Genomic DNA, 23,559 nt, shown 5'->3' on the forward strand with positions numbered 1-23,559 from the left:
CACGCTGTTGCTCTCTGCTCCACTCCAGATGAGGGTAAGACGATGAAAAAGGTCAATAGGGTCAATCATGGTACTGTAGCTATACTAAAACAAAGTCACTCTGTATTTCTGTTTTAAGTTCTCACAACCACAGAGGCAGAGACTGTCGGCTCTTCTTCTCCTGCATCCACCAAGGGTACACAGCACTCCACAAGTTCCATCCCAGGTGGAGTTTTTTTTTCTTGTTGATTCAGATATAAACTTTTTTTTTACCTATGAATTAATTTATATTCCTCAATTAGTTTATTCACAAATACATACTTTTTTCAAAAAGGTTCCACAACACCTGAGCCAGATTCTACTTCTACTACAGTGTCAGAACAAGGAACAGCAAGTGTCGTTGCAGGTACATATGATGATAAATCAACAGTCCCAAAACATGATAAAAAAAAACAAAACATTTCTGTATATTGCTGGAACAAAAAGACAAATAACAGCAGGTAGATCTATGTGTTTCTACCTGTTTATTTGTAACTAATCCAAATGATGGCATTTTATGTTCAATATGTCAAGACAAATATTTATGATTGTAAGGTGAAATTTCCCTTCAAAGAGTTAGGTTTTAACACAGCAGGATGTCGTCGGGTTTTAATTAACAAACGTCAATTTTCAGTGCTACAGGAATATCAGAAACTTGTACACAAGCATAGTGCTCCTTCTAGCGGCTGTGTGACCTATGGTCTGGAAAATACAGTACATAAGTACTCTCTAAAATATGCAAATTATGCTGTCCTTAGTGCTTGATGTCTTTGCTTCCCTTCAGCGCCGCCTAGTCCCCTGAAAGTGGAAGTCGGTGTTTTTCAACACAATTTTTTTTTTCTCCCAAAAAGGTTCCACAACTGCAGCACCTGAGCCAGATTCTACTTCTACTACAGTGTCAGAACAAAGAACAAGTGTTGTCGCAGGTACCGATGGTAAATCAACATTCCCAAAAAATGACCAAAACATTGTAACACAACTGTATATGGCTTAAACAAAAAGACAAATAACAGCAGTTAGATGAATTTGTCTATACCTGTTTTTTATTTGTGACTAATCCAAATGATGGAATATTATGTTAAATAAAATTCAGTTTTTTTTATGTTCCAAATTTTATGTTACATTCACATATTTTGTCTCCCAAAAAAGTTTCCATGACTGCAGCACGTGAGCCAGATTCTACTTCTACTGCAATGTCAGAAAAAACTGTTGTTCCAGGTACCGATGTTTATTTTCACCCTGAATAATTCTAATGCTCTTTTATAATGTTTACTTAAGACAAGAATACAATGGAAAAGAACAAAACAGCAAAACGACAAGAATAAGATAGACAGGACAAGTCCGGAAGAAAACAGAATAACAAATAAACTAGTAAACACAATATAATATAATAGAACTAGGGATGTCTGATATTAACTTTTTGCTGATATCCGATATTGTTCAAACACTTAATTTCCGATTCCAATATCAACCGATACAGGCCTGGTAATATTTATCAATTTATCTGTACAAACCACTATATGAATGTGAGATTAAATAAATGAGCTGCAATGCTGCCATCTAGTGACTTTCACTTTAATATACAGACGTTTTTTCCCCCTTTTTTTTCTTTTGACAGGTCATGAAAAGGACGATCTTGTCACCACCGGCGATTCTCGTGCCGCTGTGAGTACCATGTACAACTCCTCTTATGGCTCTCTCTTGTGGTAAAAATGTGTAAATTCAGGTTAAAAACGTCTGTTCTATTCTGCCTTTGTTTGCCATGTTGTTCAGTTCTTAACAATAAGTGGTTGAATGCTTATATTTTATTGTTGTATCTATTATATTATCTATCTATCTATCATCTAAAGTCAAGGGATACAAACTATCCCTCAGAAGCAATCTACTGTTTTGGAGTTGAGGCTGTGTGTGATGACATAAAAAATAATTTTAATTTGTTTTACACTCCTCTCCAGGTGATGCTTGAGAGCATTGAGATCCATCTCTTTGTTGTTGTAATACCTGTGGTTTTGCTACTTTTGGTGGTTGCTGCAGTGATTACATGGCAGTGTCGACGTGAGTATGACTAAAACTATTTCTTTTTTTTATGGAAAGCACCCCACACACACACACACACCCTGCCCCTTCATGGTCTCCATTGTTTCCTTTTCCAGGGGTAAAATACAAACAAGGCAAACTGAGCTTGTAAGTGAACCACACATTTTCATTCCTTTATTTCTAAGAAGAACTGTCTAGGAATCTTCTTTCTCTCACCTGTAGGTGGATAACCCCACAGCACTCCACAACTGAGTATCTCTGAGTCACTAGAGGAACTTTGAAACTCTGGAATTTTGGTTTGTCTGTTGAAACATTTGGGATATTTCAGTGTTGGTTTTTGAATCTGATTTGACCTGGAACAACAACTTTTGTCAGTTTAATCAAGGGACATTATCTGTGTCTGTATTTCAAAAAACTATATTTACTTCTATTACTGTCACTGTGAAATATTTAGCAGGGGTTTGTTTTATCTTTATCACATCAGTTTTTTTGCAGATGATTAACTGAAATATATATTAATTATTTATGTTTAAGTTTGTCATCAAATTATGTTTTTTGTAGTTTTGTCTGTGCAGTTGTTAAATATTATAAAATAAACACAATACATTAAACACTCACTACACAAACATACATCTGGTGTACATACAAAAATACACAAATTTTTCCGTCATTTTATAATGAATATTTTTGTTCAAAACGGCTGTGACTACAATTTAAATACAATTTTTAAAATAATATAACAAATAAATATTTACAGCAGGTCAGGAAGAAAACAAATATTTTACTTGATGAATTGTTAGATGTGAAACTACTCAAGATGTTAGTAAACAGCTCATGTGAAGCCCCATTAAATGACACAAAATCACTAATATTTAATATATATATTTTTTATTACTAAGAGAACATTATTTTCAATAGAAGACTACATTTACATACATTCAAAATTTGGACTGATGTTTGAGAATATACGTGGGTCTAACTTTTGACAATCAAATTCTTAAAACAAATATATAATTGTTTTCATTTTTTAAAATACCTCTGATCAGAGACTGGTTAAAGTTATAAGCAGTTGTAGTTTTTATGATTTATGTTTTATTTTTAACATGGCTCAAATTGGTAACGCAGCAGTTTGCTTACGACCGATAGAGGGCGCCAGAGTCTTTCTAGTAAGTGCAGGTGGCGCTCTCAGAAGTCCCACTCCTCTCGCCTGATCGCAAACACCGTCTCCTCATAAGCAGCCGCTGCGGGCGGCTGGATTTCCATCCATCTGTCCGGTAAACTTCTTAATTATCCTCATTACTGAGATGAGGAAGTGGATCTGATCAGGTTCCACTGGGGAGCTCGGAGACAGCTGGCTGTGAGGGGCTCTCCCAATAACCGGGTATCACAGTAGGAGGGAAGCCAGGGGTGGTGCCTTAGCCTGAGTCTGAGTGATCAGGGTGAGAATGGAGGAGATTATAAGCAACAACAAGTTCCTTGCTTATTTTTGGCTGTAACTTGGACCTTAGTACCCTGCCCGAGGGCACAAAGGCAGGGGTAGAAGAATCAACTCCCACCCTATATTGTCTACTTCTCGATGTCCAGGAACAGCATTTCTTCATTTTTTATTTTTCTGGCCACTGATTGACAAACTAGTTTGTTTTTCAGCGCTGTCGATCACCTTAATTAATTTGTGAAATGAATGGGATTAAAATATTGAATACGTTTATACGTATTAGTGGAATAACATGCATTGTTTACTGAATACATCCACTTAACTGTTTCAACACCTGGGCTTCAACTTCAGGGCAGTTATCCTGGCTCTGACTGCAGGGCCGTAACTACACTAAAGTAAGTCTAGGGCTGATCAGCTGACTCTGAGGGACTGTAGACAAATAAATATTGTTGAAGACAAAAGAAAATTTAAAGGCAATGTTCTACAAAATCTAAAAAAAAATCCACTCACTCTAAGAAGCTAAATTATGAGTTACATTTTGGATATTTTAATATGCAGGAAAAAAACGTTTTTAGAAATGTTGCTTTATTTTGATTAATCACAATCACGACTAATCATGATTAATTTTTTTTATCCAGGACGTCTTCATAGCCCTAGTTTTTTTTTCTTCTTCCTGAACATAGACCTATTGTCTACATTGGAGTAAATATTGCCTGATTATCAGTCTGTTGTAGTCTTTCCTTCACAGACCCAGAGCTGCCGAGGTTCAAAGCCACAGTGTACAGCGTTCCATCGTGTTCTGTAAACACGGCTCCACCACATCCCTCCTCGCTGGACCTCCTCTCATCTCCGGACCCCTGACTTCCTCCGTCCACTGCACCTTCTTCCTCTTTACGGAGGCTGAGGCTTTATCTTTGTGCTGCGGTCTTCCATCTTTACACTTCCACATCCTCCCCTGCTTCCCATCTATCTTCCTTCCTGCTCCTGCGTTGGCACTTACATAAACAGAAGAATGAGGTTGAGATGGATGTGGGGGGGTTGGCAGTGGCTGAATGACTTTGATGAGGTTACTTTGATTGGCCTCACAGCCAGAAACCAATTTACCTCCTCCCCATACATTTATTGTTTCCCCTCGGACCGTGCCTGTCACCAGTAAACCACACAGGGCGACGAACCAGTAGTCGATACAACAAGAACGAGGACCAGGAACACAAATGGAAACAGCTGAACCTGCTGACCCACCGTTTATTTACAATATGTGTCAGCAGCCCAACGAGTCTGTCAGCTCACTCACAACATAACTATGTCCATTTTGGGATTTTTTATTATTATTATTTTTTTCTAAAACCAAAGGGAACAAAGGCATCGGTCCTCCTTTTAACCCTGCCCTGATTTGTAAGCTGTGTCTGCTAAAGGCTTCAGAGTTGGTCTGCAGGTGGGGAACGGATGAATGAGGAGCGAGTGTGTGGTCATAATAATGGTAATATTAACAGTGGGGACAGAGTTAGTAGTGTAATAAATCATTACCACTGTTCTGGCCACATCAAGGTACCAGCCCTCCGGAAGCCCAGACTCTGAACGTACCATACGCACACCAAAGCCTGAGCTCGGCAGGAGGGGCTGGTCACCAGGCCTTGTCGTCCCATAACGGATGCACGCTCCTAGACCTAAGGAGTTTCCAGATGTTAGGCCTTTTGGAAAGCGCCTCGTGAACTTGTGAACAGCAGAACACATGAGAGGGAGAATGTTCTAGAAGTAATGGGACTGGAAGGGAAGTAGGACACAAAAGGAGAGGGGACGCAGAGGAGGGGAGCCCATCACCGGGTATGTGTTGATGAAAGAGGAAATAATTTGTTTGATTACTTCATCATTTTACTTATTTAATTACTTATTTTTCTCCCGTCAGACCCTCAGAGGGCCGACAAACACGAGGCAAGTAGCTGTCAACTCAAGAGTCGAAGGTATCTGCGAGCTGGAAAAACAAAAATTTATAAAAATAAAATGATATCAACCGTTGAGTGAAAATGCAACTGAAAAATGCTCTCATTCACAGTGTCGCCAGATTAGTCGACCCGAGCCTGATGGAAGGCGGTGCGTGTGGTTGAAGGTCAGACACAGCAGTTACTATGGAGACGTCACCAAGTAAACCAAACCAGTGCACTGTTGCTGCTCTGAGGCACCTGCACCAACTGCTGCATGTGTGTGTTTTTGTCTATCAACAGCCTTTGCCTCGAATAATTAGAGACTCAATACCCAGAATTAAAGCGCTCAAATGTCAACTGCTCCTCAAATACTAAACCCTGTGTAAACACCTCGTAGAAGGTACTGGATTTTACCTGGTTTATTTAGAACGACACGTCCCCCTTTTCACACACTAGTGGAGTTGAATATACACGTGCCCTCATCTTAAGCACTACGCTGGGTTTTGTCAGAGAACAAAATATGAAATAGTGAATGTTTACAATAAAAATGACAAACTTTAGGTTCAAGGGTGATTAATAATGTCATTAACCATTTAAAAGTCAAATCAGAGAAACCTCCATCTGGTCCAAGACTGACCTCCTGACCAGACCTTGGTTCTACATAAATTTAAATCTCCCGTAACCTAATTCTTAACCTACATATCTTTGGATTCTGTGTATCTAAGAATCCTTCCCCATTCAGCCAGGGTAAAAAAACAAACAGGAAAAAAAAAAACCCTCAGTCTTATGTGTGAAATATCCTGCGAGAGATAATTGGAAAATTTCCTTCCCCATTCAGCCAGGGTAAAAAATCAACCAGGAAAAAAAACCCCTCAGTCTTATGTATGAAATATCCTGCGAGAGATCATTGGAAAATTGTGGAAATTGTGATTACCCAATTTCACTTAATTAGGCTGAAAACTATTATTTATTAATTGCATATAGTTTTTCTTTGCTGGTCAAAGCATGAAAGGCAGAACAATTAAATACTCTTCTGCAGCAGAAAACTAAAAATAAGCAGAGCAATTGAAGAAGATTTCTGTGTCTTTCTTCAATTCCTGTCAGTATATCAGTATTTTCTTAAACTAAACAGGCCAATATTTTAGTCAATTATGAGGTCATTTAAACTAGATTTTATTATATTTTATTACATATACTTTTTGTGAGATTTTGATTGGTGGTTTTTCCTGATGATATACATGTGCTATGGCTCAAACGTTTTGGAAACACTCCTCTAGAGATGTGACACAGACCAGGCAATGTCCAAAAAAAATTTAAAAAGTCAAACGCTGGCATCACTTCTGCAAAGGCAGCATTATGAAACACTACCCCACTGTGTGGCGCCATCGTGAGTTACAAATCTCCGAGAGCCGTTCGTGTTGTGTGAAAAAATGTCAGCCAAAATACAAGGGCATGCAGTTCCACCGTCAAGTCAACGCTGTGTGTATGGTATGTTACAAGTAAGCAGATCTTGGACAAAGTGGCAAATTCCAACCTTCTCTGAGGTCTAAGTTTCCATAGAAACACAGTAGACTTTATATTGATGTAGCCAGTTTATCAAATGCGGAAAAAAACTGTATTTGGCAGCCAGTCATTGAGGACAGAAATAGCTTCACTGACATGCTTGTTGCCTCCCTTTGCGCACACATAATCCTTTACGCTCGCAGATATTTCCATACATGTTTGAACATCCAAAACCCCATCATGTACGATTCATATCACACGTCACCTCTCATTCAGGCAGCATTAGGTGTCAGGGCTTTGAACGCAGGCATGGCTTTTAATCTGTTTAACATGATTCCTTGTCAGGGCTAAGAACCAATGCCTTTTGTTTTTGTTGTTTTGTTTTTTTATTTCACCTGCCCAGGGGCAATTTTCATAAGGACAGACATCAGTTTGGATGTCCTCCATGGTCCTGGCAGTGGAACATAGTACAAGTCTTGGATCAGTGGAGTTCTACCCTGGTAGACAAGTGGCTGGCGCTGCTGATTGTTGGCGAGAGTGTGGAAGGATGGAGGGAGGGGGGGAGGAGGAGAAGGGTGAGAGAGAGAGAGAGAGGTAATCACATCAGGGGATTAGTGGCTGTTATTAATGGAGGATAAGGCTCATTGCTGTTATTTTGTCAACTGCATAAGCACGCACGCACACACACTCAGATGCATGCTCACACAGTGTACTGTATCAATCAGTATCTCTTTCTCTTTCTTTCCCTCTCTCTATATATACACACAGTATCTATCTATCTATAAATCCATCTATCAGTGGTGTAGAACAGTATCAACACAGAAACTGAAATATCATGGTATTGTGATACTTCGTTACACGATACCATCTTGATATTTTGCAGCGATGTATCAAATGTTTTATAAACAATTTACTGTCAAATAGTCATGGTATCGATTCATTATATTTTGCTTTTATTTCTTCTCCAGCAGTTACAAATGTACATTAGATTCCTCTGTTTGAATTATAGTATCGTGACGTTAGGCATGTTGCAGCGTTGTGTTTGCTACGCTGACAGTGTTCCTACTATTAAATAGTTTAAAAGAACTCAAAACATCGTTGTGCCTACAGTTTATCGTATAACAATTTGAACCTTATTGATCCCACAAATGTGAATTTCTTGTGTTTACAGCAGATCTGCTGCAACAGGCTGCCACCTGCAAGGATGAGATTTGAACCCAGGACTACCTGTCCAAGGTAGGCATGCTCATTGCACCTGTATCGTGATATGTATTGTATCATCAGATTCTTGCCAATGCACATCCCTACTATCTCTCCATCTATCTATGTATATCTCTCTCTCTCTTTCTCTCTCTCTCTCTCTCTCTGTCAGACTCTAATTCAATTACACAGCTGCCTCCTGTCTCGATGTCCAGCCTCTGGCCCTTGGCAATGTGTTTTGATTTTGGTTTGTAATATTCTCACTACCTACTTCATGCAGCTGAAAAATGATCTGCTCCTCTGTGCATATCTGTGTGTGTGTGCGTGCGCCTGTGTGTGTTTTGTGCTGGCATGCCACACCGTTGAAAGATGGCCATTCAGTGGTGAACAAACAAGACATTTGTCTAAAGTCTTGCATCACCTCAGGGAGGACTCTGTGGAAATGTGCTTTGCCAGGTTATCTTGCTGCTCTCACTGCTATTTTCAGTCTCCCTGCGAGTGACAGGATCCAAACTTCACGGCGAGGTCTGTGCAAAATTTTGTCAGAATGAGACCTGCCTGCCAGTCCATGTGTCAGTCTATCTGTGAGCCAGTCAGAGCAGATCACGATCACTCCAACACACACACACATACACAGTCACACACTCACACGTGCATCCACACATGCATAGGCACATGACAATCAGGAAGGCATCTCAGTGAGAAGATGTATGGGCCGGGGCAGCAGAGACACATTTGCAGGGTCTTTCATCAGGGAGGATTCGCCTCATCCTCACGCAGAGCCACAAAGACACCAGCATCCCACCGTGAGCTGCAGACATAGCTGCACCACACTTTCATCATCTGAATGGAGTTTCACAGCAGTGGAAGAAAAAAAAAGAAAAGAAAACCAAAGTCCCCAAGCCTTATAATATCACCCAAACACCCTGGAGGTGCAGCGGCATGTCAGAGAAACTTAGAAGACACAAATAAGTAAATAGGCAGGATGCACACGCCAAGCGAGGATCACCGGAGGGAAGGCGAAAGAGAGTGGCGCGGCAGCGAGCAGATGCTTCTGAGCGAGGAGAGAGAACGCTGGAGTGAAGACATTAACACATCTGGGTGTATTGGCTAACTGAGCTTAATGTAAAATTAACACAACCTCACAGACGGGCAGATGAATCACCATCTGTAGCTTATATTTACACTCTGACGTTCCCTTAGATCACACGTGTCAAACTCTGGCCCGGGGGCCAGATCTGGCCCGCAGTGTAATTATATTTGGGCCGCAAGATCTTATCAAATATGTACTAGGGTTAGCCTACCATTATAAAGGGTCTTTATAGATATATTTTAGCGGTGTATGCTAATACTACATATGTTATAGCATATACATTTTGTTTTTTTGTTCTTGGCCTTTGAAAAAAAGATTTACATTTAGAAAGGAACTCAAAAGGCTACAGATAAAGAGACATAATCAGAAACAAATACCACTGATGTTTTATTACAAATTGATATAATATTAAGCTTTTACAAACATTTACAAAGCTGCATGTTTTTTTTTTTTCCTTCCATTGAACCAAGTAGACAACCTTTAAACTAGTCTTTCGTCTGGTTGGTTACCACAGACGCTGCAGAGGAACTTTGACTGTGTGTGGAACTCCTTCACCAGCGTTAAATTAGAATGCAGGAACTTGAATGAACTGGTACTTTGTTGTACTTTTCTTCAAATGAGTAAACAATTGTAAAAATGGGGGTTGGTGGAAAGAAGCATATTTAATGTCAGACCTCAGGACACACACACTCACACACACAGAGACACCCCTGTGTCTGTCTGTCAACTCTGTGCTCGTAATCACATCCTATTCCCTGGCGTTCCCGTACACACAACCCCCTGCCTCGCTACACTGTGGAGGGAGAGAAATGAGAGATCCCTCCAAATGCTCTCTAAGATTAAGGCTTTGTGTTTTACATGTGTTATCGTTGCTTGCCTTCGTTATCCCCCCCCCCCTTGCTTTTGTCTGAGCCTCCTTCTCCTTCACCTCCTCCTCCTCTAATTAAAATCTTGTCCCTTTCATTCCTTCGCACACCTTTCTTCCACCTGTGAGAGCAAGGAGAGGGAGGGAGGAGAAGAAAAAGGAAGGAAGGAGAGAAGAAGAAGAAAGATGAAAAAGCACACCACACCGAGCGAGTGGCGGAGCGTTGTGGAATACGACGTCTAAGGGGAGGATGAAGGCGCTTGTCACGTCTCATCACACAAAAGTACACTTTCATACACACGCACACACACACAAAGCTGGCTGTGGTGCCACAGAGACACACAGTCCCGCTGAGCTGAGCTTTGAAAAGAATAAAGTGCAAAGGCAATGAAAAAGAAAAAACACGCGGGAAGGATCCACGGTGCTGGATGTTTCAGTTTGACCCATATTTGTCCTGATGCATAAATCAAACTGGCACTGACAAGCCCGCCGCATCTGTCACCATGGTGTAGAAGAGAAAGAAAAAAAATCAACGCCGATTTCACCCCAGTGCACTTCTGCCCCCGGTGGCATTAACCGCAATTATGAAAACAATGAGAAATAAGAAGAATAATAGTCTATTGTGTTTATGTGTTTAGACGAGGGACCCTTCATGCCGGTGCTTTTTTTTCTCTTTTTGTAACAGAATCATGTGCCAACACACACACACAAACAAACACACAAACTCTTCTTTCTGTGTTCTCCTAAGGCTTCAGTACTGTCTCCCCTCTGGCCCCACACCTTGGCCTCCTGGTGTGTGTGAGGTGAGGGCGACCTGGCACTGTGCCCCCCTGCTCTCCCCTTCCTCTCCCCCCGTGTGGTCAGCCTGTGTTTACATCTGTCTGGCCTTGGAGCCTGGAACTTGGAACCATGTGTCTGTGCATCTCTACATCACCAGGACACTGAAGCAGCAGCAGGACGTGCTGGGTGAATACTGTACTCTACCTGATGAATTACAGCCTCACACGGCTGAGACGGTCCTGGTGTGTAACAAACATGTCAAATACAAATGCCATTTCCAGAAAAGAAGGTACTTATTCTGCACTTTGACCTTTTTTAATCAGCCATGATTATTCCTTCACTCTTCTATCTCTTAATTCTTTTCAGGGTGTTGAGGAGACCTGGAGGGGGCGCTATCCTATCTTTTCAGGGTGTTGAGGAGACCTGGACGGGGCGCTATCCTAACCCATCATAACCCAGTAACAACCATCAGGTAAGGAACAGTTCAAACACAACATCAATGGGGCCATGTGTCAATTTAAATATCCATATCCACAGTCACATTCATACCCAATAAGTGAAGCCCTAAAACATTTTCTTTTTTATATGTTCATAAGTTCATCATCAAAATTTAGCAATGAGTTTTGAATGAGTTTAAAGAAAGCGTACGACTTATCTGGTACTGCAGTTTGTACGTCACTGTCAAATATGGTAAAGTTTTTTGTCATATTCCACCACTGAGTGTCTCTGCTACTCATTCTTCTCAGTATCTTCGGGGGAAGTGTTAGATGCGCTGCCTGGGCGCTGAGAAAACTCCAGACTTTTTTCTTCTGATTGAATGTCTACATGTTGGTACTTAGGATTTGTGTGTCTGAGATGTTAAACACGCGCTAATCCTTCAGAAGCACCAAAAAAAAAAAAAAGGAAAAGATTGAATAGCATTGGTTTCGGAACATGACAAACAGTGTGATCTGCCTTTTGTTTTTGATAGCTGATGAATATGCATGTGGCCCCCGCAAGGAACTGAGTTTAAGCTGGGGTGGGGGCTTGGAAGTGCATGTTGAACAATGGAATTACATCTCTGACATGCCTCCACCGCCAGGCTGGGATTAAATGCAGCGCAAAAGAAAAACAGAAACGAGGGAAAGGGGGAATGACAGGAACAGGATAGAGATGGAGAATGAAGCGATAAAGCAGCAGATCCGCTGCTTATCTATTGAAGAAATGGAGGCCTCAGGGAGGAGACGCCACGCAGGGGATGAGGCGAGGGGGGGTGGTGATGGTGAAGAGTGGAGAGAGAGGGGGGGACGTAGAGAGGAGGGTGTTGGGGGGCGGCGAGAGGGTCGTCAATCTGATATATTTAATTTCTTTGGCTGTTAGTGAATCATCAAGAGGATGATCCAACTGTGGATCAAAAGAATGAGCAGGGGAACGGGGGGAAAAGACAGATTCGTGAAACAGAACAAAGGATGAGTCTCTCCAGGACGGCCACGACTCTCCCATCTCCCTCCTCCGTTTACTCACACTTCTGCTCAGCCACGCTTTTTCGGAACAGACAACTTTTATCCACGGTCAGAAGGCATGAATTACACATGAGGACAATGACAGGAGTGTTTTCTCTGGTTGTAAAAACCAGATTCTGACCCTGCTGTCTTCACCAACATGTTCCCGAGCGCCAAAATCTGGTAGCATTTATTTCATCTTCGTATGCTTCATCTGTGTCCTGTCATGTAGTGAGAAGCGGTTTCCCACGGGGGCAACGGCCAGACCACTTGTTTAGTCTGACCTCGACATGTCGGCCCAGACGTGAAACATTTATAAAAAGCTGTCAGCGACTCGTCCGTTTTTACTTTAAATCCTTGTGTCTGCTTACACAACGTTCATGTTTAAAGGCCAAACGGTTGCGTCCCGGTGTAGCCATAGCATAGTTCCCCATGAGTGACACTGTTCTGTGGTGGTGTCCACCTGTGTTCATATGCTACTGTCGTTGGCCAAATATGGCCAATTTTAGCTGTGGGTGACAGGAAAAAATACAAAGTATTGTAGTATTGTATAGTATTAAAATTAGAGCAGTACTATTACATTAACTTGCACTTGAGTCATCACCGCCTTAGACATCTGCCTTAAACACAGAAGGTCCTGTGTTCGAGCCCCCCTATTAAAATTAGAGCAGTACTATTACACTAACTTGGACTTGAGTCATCACACCCGCCTTAGACATCTGCCTTACACACAGAAGGTCCTGTGTTCAAGCCCCAGATGAATCACATACTAAATGGCGCCACCTGTGGCAGTTTGTGTGGGTTGCAAAGACTCACGCTGTGAATCCCCGTTGTGGGATGAATAAGGGGAAAGAAAAATGTGTGAAGTCATCATGGAGACAAAAGCCCAGCCCTGAATGCATCATTCCTGAGCCTCTGATTAAGACAAGGTTCAGAACACAGTATAAGATGCAACCAAATCTGAGTCGAGGTTTTTCTGGATGTTAGGGATTAGGGTTCAGTTTTGTTTATTTGCACAAATCTTTATGTGAGAGTAAAAGAGAAAAAAAACCCTGCCGAGTCAGGTCTGAATGGTTTTCACAAAAGCCGAGTCGACAGGCGGACTGTTCTGACCATGAGCGCGTTAAACATATTTAAGAGGCCTCTGTAAGGCTGTTTTAATGCCTTCTTACATTTCACTGCAACTACCCCCACAACCGCTAACCCACCCAGCCACCCACCCACCCCCATATCAAAACCCTCTCCTCTTTCACTCTCAGCCTCTCTCTGTCACCTTTTCTGTCACCCTACCCGAACCTCTGCAACTCCCACTCAGTCTACTGTTAAGCTCCCCATACCTGCCTGTCTTCCACTAGTGGCAGAAGGCGACATGTGCGTCTCCGTGTGTGTATATGTGTGTGTGTGTGAAAGTGAGAAAGAGAGAGAGGCAGAGATATGTGCATAAAAAGTAAAGTCTGTGTCTCCACGATCCTCCTGTCCTTTTCTCCCGCCTATTAAACCGCTATGAAGTCTGTAAAGTCAAGCGAGGTGGTGCCAACCTCACGGATGGTTGACAGTCAATATTGACCCTGGGCACCATCAATGTCACGTCCCCCCAGGCTTACTCACTCACACACAGGTAGGACCAAGATGCCAGTAGAGCCCTGACCTGACCGCTGACCCCGCTGCAGGTATTTTCTCATCCTGCTGCCGTTAAGGGCAGCCTTGGACAGAGTGTGAATCTGTTCCCAGTTGTGCGCGCCAGCGGCGAGTGATGGATGGGCGTGAGATATTGTCACTGATGCTTTAGTTTGAAGGTGCATCGTCAACTGCTGTTTGCCAAATGACTACAACAAAGCACATGTGCGGTGCTCATGTCCCGTACGAACGCCGAGAGTCGGTTCGGGGAGTTAGCGTGTTTGTAGAGCGGCTGAGCGAAAGAAAGGCAAAAAGATGGGTTTTATATTTGCACGCGCTGATTTATCTGTCGTCTCCTTTTTGTGTGTTTGTCAGCACAAACACCTAACATAGAAGGAGACAGGCTGCCTCCTGACAGTTATCTGCTAGTTTTAGTCTCTCCCTGCTCTGTCTCACTTTCTGTCTCTCTATCCTCTCCCCAAATTACCCCTGCAGCACTGAGTGGTTATTGTAGGATGATTTTTCTTTTCCCTGATTGGTTTAAACTTATCTCTGGCTGGTTCGATTCCCTGTTCGTCAACCATCTGGGTTTCATAGAAAACTGCACTCCTCTTTATGGCCAGTCCAACCCAGACAGCTCTGCTCCATCAATACATGTTAGCGTGGTTTAAATCCAGAGGAGGATTTCTTACTGCTGCCTCAGCTGTTCTGTCAAGGCCTCAGAGAAGAAACCATACGCAGCAAGTGGAAAGCGTCAGGAATCAGGACTGGGGTGCTAGCTAGGTGGTGCTAGAGGGCTGGTCGTGACGTGGTCCCTTCACGTAGGTAGGTAGGTAGGTTATTAGGATGGTTGGTAGGACGGTAGTTAGATTGCTTGGTAGATCGACAGGGAGGCAGCTAGGTCTTAGGTCAATAGGTCAGTGACTACTGTTTGTGTATATATATATATATATTTATATATATATTATACTTTTTATATATTTTTGGGGGGGTACAGTGTTGCAAATCATTAATAATCTAACAGCTTTTCACCTAAATTAGCTCAAATCGTGATGAAAAAAAACGGATCAAAAACAAATGTCACCAACGCTCAACAATGATCAAATAGTGGATGGATGGATGGATGGATGGATGGATGGATGGATAATGACACGTTCAGCATCAGCACACATATGAACCATAATCACAGATGTCCTTCATTTTCTTCAAAGCCCCTAATTTTCTCCGTTCACATCCCATGGCCCCGCCCCCCCCTTTCAGTCACTTACTGCACACCTGCAGTCAATATGAGCCCCTTGCCCTCCCCACCACATCAGTCACTCATACAAAAGGAGAGTTTTCAGAAACCCACTGCTGTGTTTCTGTGGCCCACAGCCCCATCATCAGTGTGTCAGGAGTCCAACGGCCAACCCCCCCCCACTTCACTCCCACCCCTCCCCTCTCCTCAGCCCGCCTCCTCTCTTTCATTTAACCTGGACGTTCATTAAAACAGGATATCCTGGACATTTTTACATTTCCTTCAGTTGTGCTGCAGATGTGGCACAAAGAGAGAGAGGGATACAGAGAAAGAGAACGAGGGGGTGGGGGTTGGTGGGTGCGTGCAAGCGACTCGGTGACAAAGTAGCCATTCACCAGTTCAGGTCATTTCACGTGTTACGTCTTTTCTCTTCACATCAGCTCAGACGTCTGCTCATTTCCACACTGCTTCAGCCACAAGATGACACCTGACTAAGGCTGGTCCAGGCTGGTCCAGGCTGGTGCATACTGGTCTTGTCCAGGCTGGTCCAGGCTGGTCCGGGGTGGTGCATACTGGTCCAGGCTGGTCCAGGCTGTTCCAGGCTGTTCCAGGTAGCTGCGGCTCTTGCCTGGAAGCTACAGGTTGAAGGGTCTTCTGCCCTCAGAGGTTTGTGGCCAGGGACCGTCTTCCTCTGCTGCCCAGACCTCAGTGTCATGTTTTGTCTGGATCAGTGAGTGTAAATGACTCTCTGTGACACTTCCTGTGAGAATCTTTTCTGAAGTGCCGTTTGGTGTCAACATAAAACAACGAGGTTTCCTCCACATGTGGCATCTGAGAAATCCCAGAGTTAAAATAGGATAAGAATTTAAATAAATCTATTTTTTTTCTCTCATCTACATCTCACACTCACTCCAACATACAAACATGCAGCCCAACCCCCCTCTGACACTCTACTTAAAATATCATTTGTTTACACCCCCCACCAAAAAGTCCCAATGCGCTGGAATGCACAAGGAAAAGCACTCTGAAGCCCCAGTGTGTTTGTAACCCTATAAATAAAGGTGGTGGTGGGGAGAGTGGTTGACCATAATTACACAGGCCCTGTTAAAGCCCAGGCGCGTTTCTGTGTCTGTCTGTCTGCTGGTACCCTCACCAGTCGTGGCCACTCCCATTCGCAAACAAACACACACGTGCTTGGGCGTGCACACACACACACACACAAACACAAAAACACTTTCAGATGGGATGTGGTTACAAAGTTTTGTTTTTCTACATCTGTCTGGACCTTTAAAACATTATAAAGTGCTGACAGTCAATTACATAATTTCAGCATTTATAGGTCCAGCGTGCAACATTTACGACGGCTCATTGGCAGACACTGAATAAACTTCCTGTGTTTTTGTGTTTGCAGTATAAGTATATGTGTGTGTAATTGTTTTACTATAAAATATATTTTGCGTCCATATATTTCATACCCAACAATTAAACACAGGCCAAACTAGGGGTCTAAAACTTAGGGGCGAGGGCTAATTTTTTTGCATTGTATTATTATATAAAAAAAATTTTGACCCTTAATAGCAGGCCATAGTTTTGCCCAAATAAATAAATAAATAATGTACATGTGCTGAAGTATCCAGTCACAAGTAAAACAGTCAGTCTGGTGCAGTTCAAGTGCAATATAGTATGTTCCTTTAAATTATACACGCCAAAATATAGATACATCAACTATTACAAGTACTACATCATAAAAGTAGTGGATAGCAAAAATTTAAATATTTTTTATTGCAGAGTTAGTATACCAGAACTGCTTAAGTAAGTACTGTCCCGTTCTGTTGGTGGAGGTATTTTGGTCTTGGTGGTGCGCATGTTCACATGGTCCATCTGGCTGCTGTGAAACCAAGTTCACAGCATTAGAGTTGAGATGTAAACACACATTCACACAGTGTTCTCTTTCTCGCTAAGCTGCAGAGACAGACATTTACCAAACTGTGCTGTATGTCGCGTATCGGTACCAGCCAAGAGTGGCTCAGTCCTCTAAATATGTGTGTGTGAGAGAGACAGAGAGAAAGAGCGAGAGAGTGTGTGTGCGTGCTCACCTGCACAAGTGTGACCATGTCTATGTGAACACAGGCAAAAATGTGAACGTGCATCGGCCAAGATTCTCTTTCTTGCTCACGAAGCGGCGCTGCTAAAGCGGCCAGAATAACTCTGCAGATTCTATACTCTCTGCTGCACGGTACAATTTGTTCCAAAACACTCGCCTTGCTGAACAAATCACAGCCCGGCAGCCAACTATAGCTAGCCGAGTCTCTTACCATCAACAGGCCGGCTGCCAAGACGAGAAACACATCCAACGGTTTTAATACCTTGTTTTCACACAAGCGGCTCTTTACTCCAGCTTATAAAAGCCAAACGACAATAACAATTGCATGTACAAGACTTAAAAGTGTTTGTGTCTGTGGTTCCCATTCTTTTCTTGTGGTTTTTGTCAGGGATGGGTGCAGTCTGCGCAGGGTGAGGCCCGGCTGGATGTACAACATGGTGGATGTCAGGATGTTTGAATGACAGATGTCAGCACGCTACGATGTGAAAACAGCAGTTAAGTCTTTTACGTGTGAGGTCGCACCTTCTCCTTGCACTGAAGGTCCTGCGCACTGAATATTTGAGTGTTGGATGATTTTGATCCACACTGAGCAAGGATGGAAATTGCTGAAAGGCGTCAGGTTATTGTGATTACTTCCCTGCCGTCTCTTTGGTCCATTTATCTCAGAGGTACTTGGCGGCAGAATAGCGGTAATGTATTTTAATGCAGCTTCTACATGATAAAAGTTGACTGGCTGCTGCTTGTGCCACAGTTCAGTATTCATCCCCCCACATTTCGATGTCTTCCTATGCACCGCTGGGCCTCATAACATTAAACATTCAGGAGTAACAAATGAAAGAGTCTCTTAAAAGCTCTAACCAACAGGCTTTTACTAGCCTTCCAGGCTACATTCAGATAAAAAAAGGGAGAGAAGACAGAAGTGGTCTAGACAGCAGGAAATCCAAACTCTGAAAGAATACAGCTAAAGTGAAATGTTTTCCCTTTTGGTGGACAGGACTGTAGTGTATACCATATACATACATACACACACACATATATATATAATCTATATATATATATAGGGTTTATTGCTTTAGAAATTGAATTGATGCCACCATGGAGATGCAATATTCAGATCTTCTGGGGGCTGCTGGAGCAAGGCTGGTCGACTGTATGACAGGTGACTGAAGGATGAAAATGTTGCAGAGCTTTTGATGAATGGTATCATCAAATACTTTACCTGTCCCTGACGCTTAGCATCATCTGCCGCGATGTCAAGCAGCAGCAGCAGTGATGAATTTTGCCAGGGAGATGTGGGAAATATGAAAGTCCTCGCTGGTTTAAGTTAAAAAATCAAATTAGTGAAAAAAAGACATTATCCAAAGAGCTGCCTTTCTTTCCATCTGTCTTCGTCTGTTAGCACCTGGTGTCCTCTAGGTGTCACTAGAGAAGTTGATTGACCAAACTTGAATGGAACCAGACAAGTGGAGTGAGTTTTCCTGAAGATGTTGTTTCTTTTATTCTACAGATGAAAAAACATCTTCCAGTAAAGTCTGCAAGTGCAGTTGTCTAGATTAATTCTCCTGAGGAAACCATGACCTGGATGACTGAGAACCTACACAGAATTAACCTGAGTGAGCAGAGCGTGAAAAGTAAAGCTGCAGCTTCTCCTGCGCTCTGACAGCCGCCGTCCTGTTGCTGTGGTGATTTCCTCTCCCAGGTGCATCACTCACTTCACACACACACACACACGGCACACATACACAAACGCAATAAAAAATGTGCAATTATACCTGTTGGGACACTACTCTCAGTCATTAGTAAAGCTGATTAATAACTAATAACCTGTGTCTCATCCATATCTAGTATTTCCTAACTTATTTCATACAGGTTATTTTTTCATTCTTTTCCCACTGTAGTTCAGTGTCTCGTTGTCCTCATGGTTAGTTTCCTAAGGTGGGTCAACAGTTTCAGCAGTTGGCAAGAATTTTTGGACAGGACCAAGACTAAGAGTTAACAAGCAATTTAACAAAACCCTCTGAAGATGCGCATCAGTGCTAAATATGCTAACGCAGGCGTGGGCGAACATTTTGACTCACGGGCCACAATTGTCCTAAATTTAAACAGGGGTAAGGTTCAGGAGTAGATAGATGAGGCGTTTGTGTGAACTAAGATAATTTACATGTAAAAGTCATGCATAAAAGGCTAAAATGCTAAGATGCTTTTATCATTTTCTACACCATCTATTGTGGAAGTGGGTATTGCAGGAAAAAGGCAGAAGTATACTGATGATAATATAAATAAATTATACAGATCAGTTTTCTGTTCCGTTAATTTGTTACTTAAAATCTCAAAATAGTGCGAAAAGTTGTTTTGCTGGAAAGCTGGAGGCAGTGTTTTCAGTTGTAATGACTTAGTGTTAAGCTCCGCTCACTTTCTGTTCACTTGGCTGTGTTAACTGTGAAGAAAAATATTATTTTATTTATAATCAAGACTGTTAGCATTTTCCAGCTTGTGTCAATGAGCATCAGCACGTACAAAAACACTATTACTAGTATGTTGTCAATAGTGTTATTAGGACAGCTATTAGCTCCTAGTAATGCAAGGCCCTAGCTGCAGGCCCAAGTTCAGGAAGTACTCAGGAAGTAAGGTTTTCCTGGTCAGGAACTTGTTTTTGAAAACATGCCAGCTGCCAGAACCGGCCTTAGATGACAACAATTACAAGTATGAACACACACTGTGCAAAGCCCCCTCTTCCCTTTCCGTCCGTCCGTCCTTAACACCAGTGTCCCTTCCCTGCTACTGTTGGCTCCACCACGTCACTCTCCACCGCTACATCCTCACTCTGCTTACACGCAGGTGTTCTTCCTTTCCCCTCTCCCTCCCACCTTCCCATCGCACACTCGCTAATGAGAGTGAAAACGAGAACAATAGGGAGAGGAGCGCGGGGCCCGCCAGCTCATCTGGGCTCCGTTGATCTTGTTAATTGCGTCCGTGGACGCGCTTCTCTCCCTTTGAAGTATGTCTGAAGAGTCCGCTTCAGAGACTGGCAATTACTGCACATCATGTAATTGCTGCAAGACAGGCAGCCGTATGAGAGAACCAGAGCTAGGCTACTACTGTATGCAAATGTCACTGTTTGTGTGATAGAGCGATGGAGAGAGATGTAGATGGAGAGGGAGAGGCGAGGGAGAGACGAGGGGAGAGGGATGATGATGAATATCATGCCAGTGAATATCTAATTTTAAATCTCAGGCCACAGAGTCACACTCTCCTCCAGTGTTAATGCCACAGAACAGCCATGTTTCTTTGGAATCTAAATTTTTAATTTAATCCTGAATTTAAATATAAAATTTAGTTGTTCTTAAGATGCTTTAACAGGCAAACAACTCACATACAGTATGTGACAGTGAATCAGACAAATAGAGTAGAAAAATGAGAAATAATACAGAACGTCACAAACATTTACATGCATGACTTGGAAAGGTGTTTGGTTATGCCAACGTATGGCCCTAGTGATTTATTTTAAGGTAGCATGAGTATCATCTAAACCAATTAGAACAGTTTGTTCACATTTTCCTTCACACAAAAAAATATTATATGAAAAAATTGTATTTTGTCTAATGAAGCCAAGGAAGGAAAATCAGAAATGCTCTGCTTGATTAAATCAGCAAATGACCTCTGGAAATGTTGGCAGATTTGTGGTCAATCACTAAGTCAAAAAGTTCTAAGACAGATGTCATACTTTCAAAGGTTGTCCAATTTTGATGACTAACACATCGTCAAAGTTTTATCCAAATATTTTTGTCAGTATTTGCGAGGCTTCCTAACCCTTTTTTTAAGAAATGGAAAAGTCTGATAAAAAATGTAACAAAGCTCAAAATGGAAAAGTCTGATAAAAAATGTAACGAAGCTCAACAAACAAACAAAAACAAACAAAAAAAAAAATCAATAAAATGATTAGATTTTTCAAAACCGTTGAGCGATGTGTCTCTACATGTTCCAGACACGACTGAAAATCTGTCGTAGAATGTTTTGACTTTCACTCATATTTCTTATTTGCAATCTATGGTCTGTGTGTTTGGTTCTCACTCCCATCACTTCACCATGGTAGTGAGAAAAAAAACCAAACAAAATAAAACACACATTTGGAAAGATCAAAGGGATTTTTTTCCTCCTGCTTTGGAATTCAATTAATCTGTTTATTTTTCACTGTGCCATCACTGTGGTTTCAGAGGAGACGTCCACGGCCTGTTTACATCCTCGACTCCTACTTATAAATGTTTCGAGGTCAGTGGAACTCTGTGATTCTGCGGTGACAGTCTTGTTGTGTCTATTCAGAGGCCATAAAGTCCCCTTTTATTTTCCATCCCTCCAAACCCAGCACATTTGCTGTCACTTTACTTTTTTTAACGCCATTATGCTAGGTATGTTCAACAAATGACCCATCTGATACACCCTGCCATCCTGCGAGGCTGATGCAAGGCCTCGCTCACCTTCGCCAACACAATAATTCATATCACGTTACAGTAGTTCGCTGCTGTGCTTGGTGAGAGATATGATACAACACAGCGCAGCAACCTCGTGCTCCTACTCCCACGTCTCAGTACGACTGAAAGTAGTACAGATGAAATGTACTACTTCAGGGCTAACTACAGCTGTAAGATAAATACTCTGCTACATACTGCTGTGGTGGCAGACAGGGATTTGTCTCTGTGTGGTAGACCACAAGTGTGTGTATGCTTAGAATTATACAACAGCATATGTGTGTGTGCAACTGTGTGTGTATGCGCACAGGCGTACTGTATTTTTAGGCTTACAGTAAAGTGATGATTCCAGTGCAGTAGAACAGGACTGACAAATGATTGACATGTCGTGGTATAAGATAAAGTGTAAAATATTTTTGGACTCTTGATTGGTAGCAGAACATGTTCAGCACAAAAGTAATGGACGGTGTCAGCGTTGTAGGATATTTTTCTTCTTGTCAGTAAATGAAGTATTACTCACATAAATCTGCAGTACTTCCGGACTCTAAGTCGCACCAGAGTATAAGTCGCACTAGCCAGAAAATGCATAATAAATAAGAAAAAAAAACCATATATGTCGCACCAGCCAGCTAGAGGGCCCTCTAGCAGCTGACAGTATATAAGTTGCACCTGAATATTAGTCGCAAACCCAGCCAAAGGATGTAAAAAAGTGTGACTTATAGTCTGGAAATTTCTCAGTTCTCAGACATCTCTTAAATTTTTAAGTATTTTCAAAGTTTGTTAAAGTCCTTAAAGAAAAAGCAGTGAAAAGTATTTTCTTGGGTGCGTTTAAGATTTTTCCTCAAATTTTTGCCCGACATGGGCGCTCGTCTCTGAAGCTAAATGTATGACTTGTGTTTTTGTGTGTGTTTGTGTGAAAAACATGTTGACAAGTTATAGGACAAGCTTTACAACAGTGATCCTGTACCTAGCACCCCCTGGAGGGTAGACAGGGTGGCTACACGTGCTCTATTTTTACAACAAAGAAAATCAAAATTTGAGACGATGTTTTGTTTCTATCTTTAATTTCCTACCCTGACAACTTTACCGTCCTGCAGCTCCTCACTCAGCCAAATCCAGATAGTTCTATGAACAGGAGTCTGTACAACAGACCAACAGATATTGGGGGAGAAAAGGATTAGGTTAATTGCTCTGTCAACACGGCGGTCTCCCCGGAGGTTTCTTTAGCGCTGGAGGTATAAAGAGTAATACATCACATACAGCATACTGTAGAGGGGTCACTTCTGTCCAGGGATCTGAAACCCAGTAAATTAAACTGCAGGTTTTACTCAGGAGTCTGTGGCAAGGTTTGTTTATCAAATGAGATGATCATTTGTCACATTTATGGATAAAACGTTTCAGACAAGGGTGGGGCGTAAATGTTATACTTTTACATATCATGTTAATAGTCTCACTTGCCTTGAATTAAATGTGGGAAGTTGTATTATTTGGATAATATAACTTACCACAAATTGACTTTAAAATGATGTCAGCATCACCATGTTTTTTGTTTTATTTTTTCATAGCCTTGATTTGTTTTGTTTTTTTCAGGGTCACATGGGGGCGCTGAAGCCAATCCCATCAGCCATGGGGAGAGGGCGGGGTACAGCCTACACATTTCACTAGTCCTTTTGCAACATATAGACAAACTGTTCACACTCACACTCTGGTCAGTTCAGACTGAACTATTGACCTTGTCCTGCGTTGTTTCTGGACTGAGGGAGGAAACCAAAGTCTCCACAGATGTGTCCGTAAATTTGTT

General features: G+C 42.1%; 1 long non-coding RNA gene across 4 annotated transcripts in view; it reads left to right on the forward strand.

The window, feature by feature from the left end:
* Window positions 1-9,651: 9,651 nt before the first annotated feature.
* Window positions 9,652-23,559, forward strand: part of LOC103391198 (uncharacterized) — a 68,165-nt gene continuing 54,257 nt past the window's right edge. For 2 of the 4 annotated variants that reach the window (XR_003051914.1, XR_003051915.1), the window contains exons 1-4: window positions 9,652-10,356; window positions 10,822-11,142; window positions 11,263-11,325; window positions 17,681-18,991. This is a non-coding gene — a long non-coding RNA (uncharacterized LOC103391198). Of the gene's footprint in view, window positions 10,357-10,821; window positions 11,143-11,262; window positions 11,326-17,680; window positions 18,992-21,506; window positions 21,562-23,559 lie in introns of all 4 variants that reach the window. The other 2 variants (XR_003051913.1, XR_001761200.2) reach the window with 2 other exon arrangements.

This window comes from Cynoglossus semilaevis, chromosome 15, assembly GCF_000523025.1.
Source record: "Cynoglossus semilaevis isolate Cse_v1.0 chromosome 15, Cse_v1.0, whole genome shotgun sequence".
NCBI lineage: Eukaryota > Metazoa > Chordata > Actinopteri > Pleuronectiformes > Cynoglossidae > Cynoglossus > Cynoglossus semilaevis.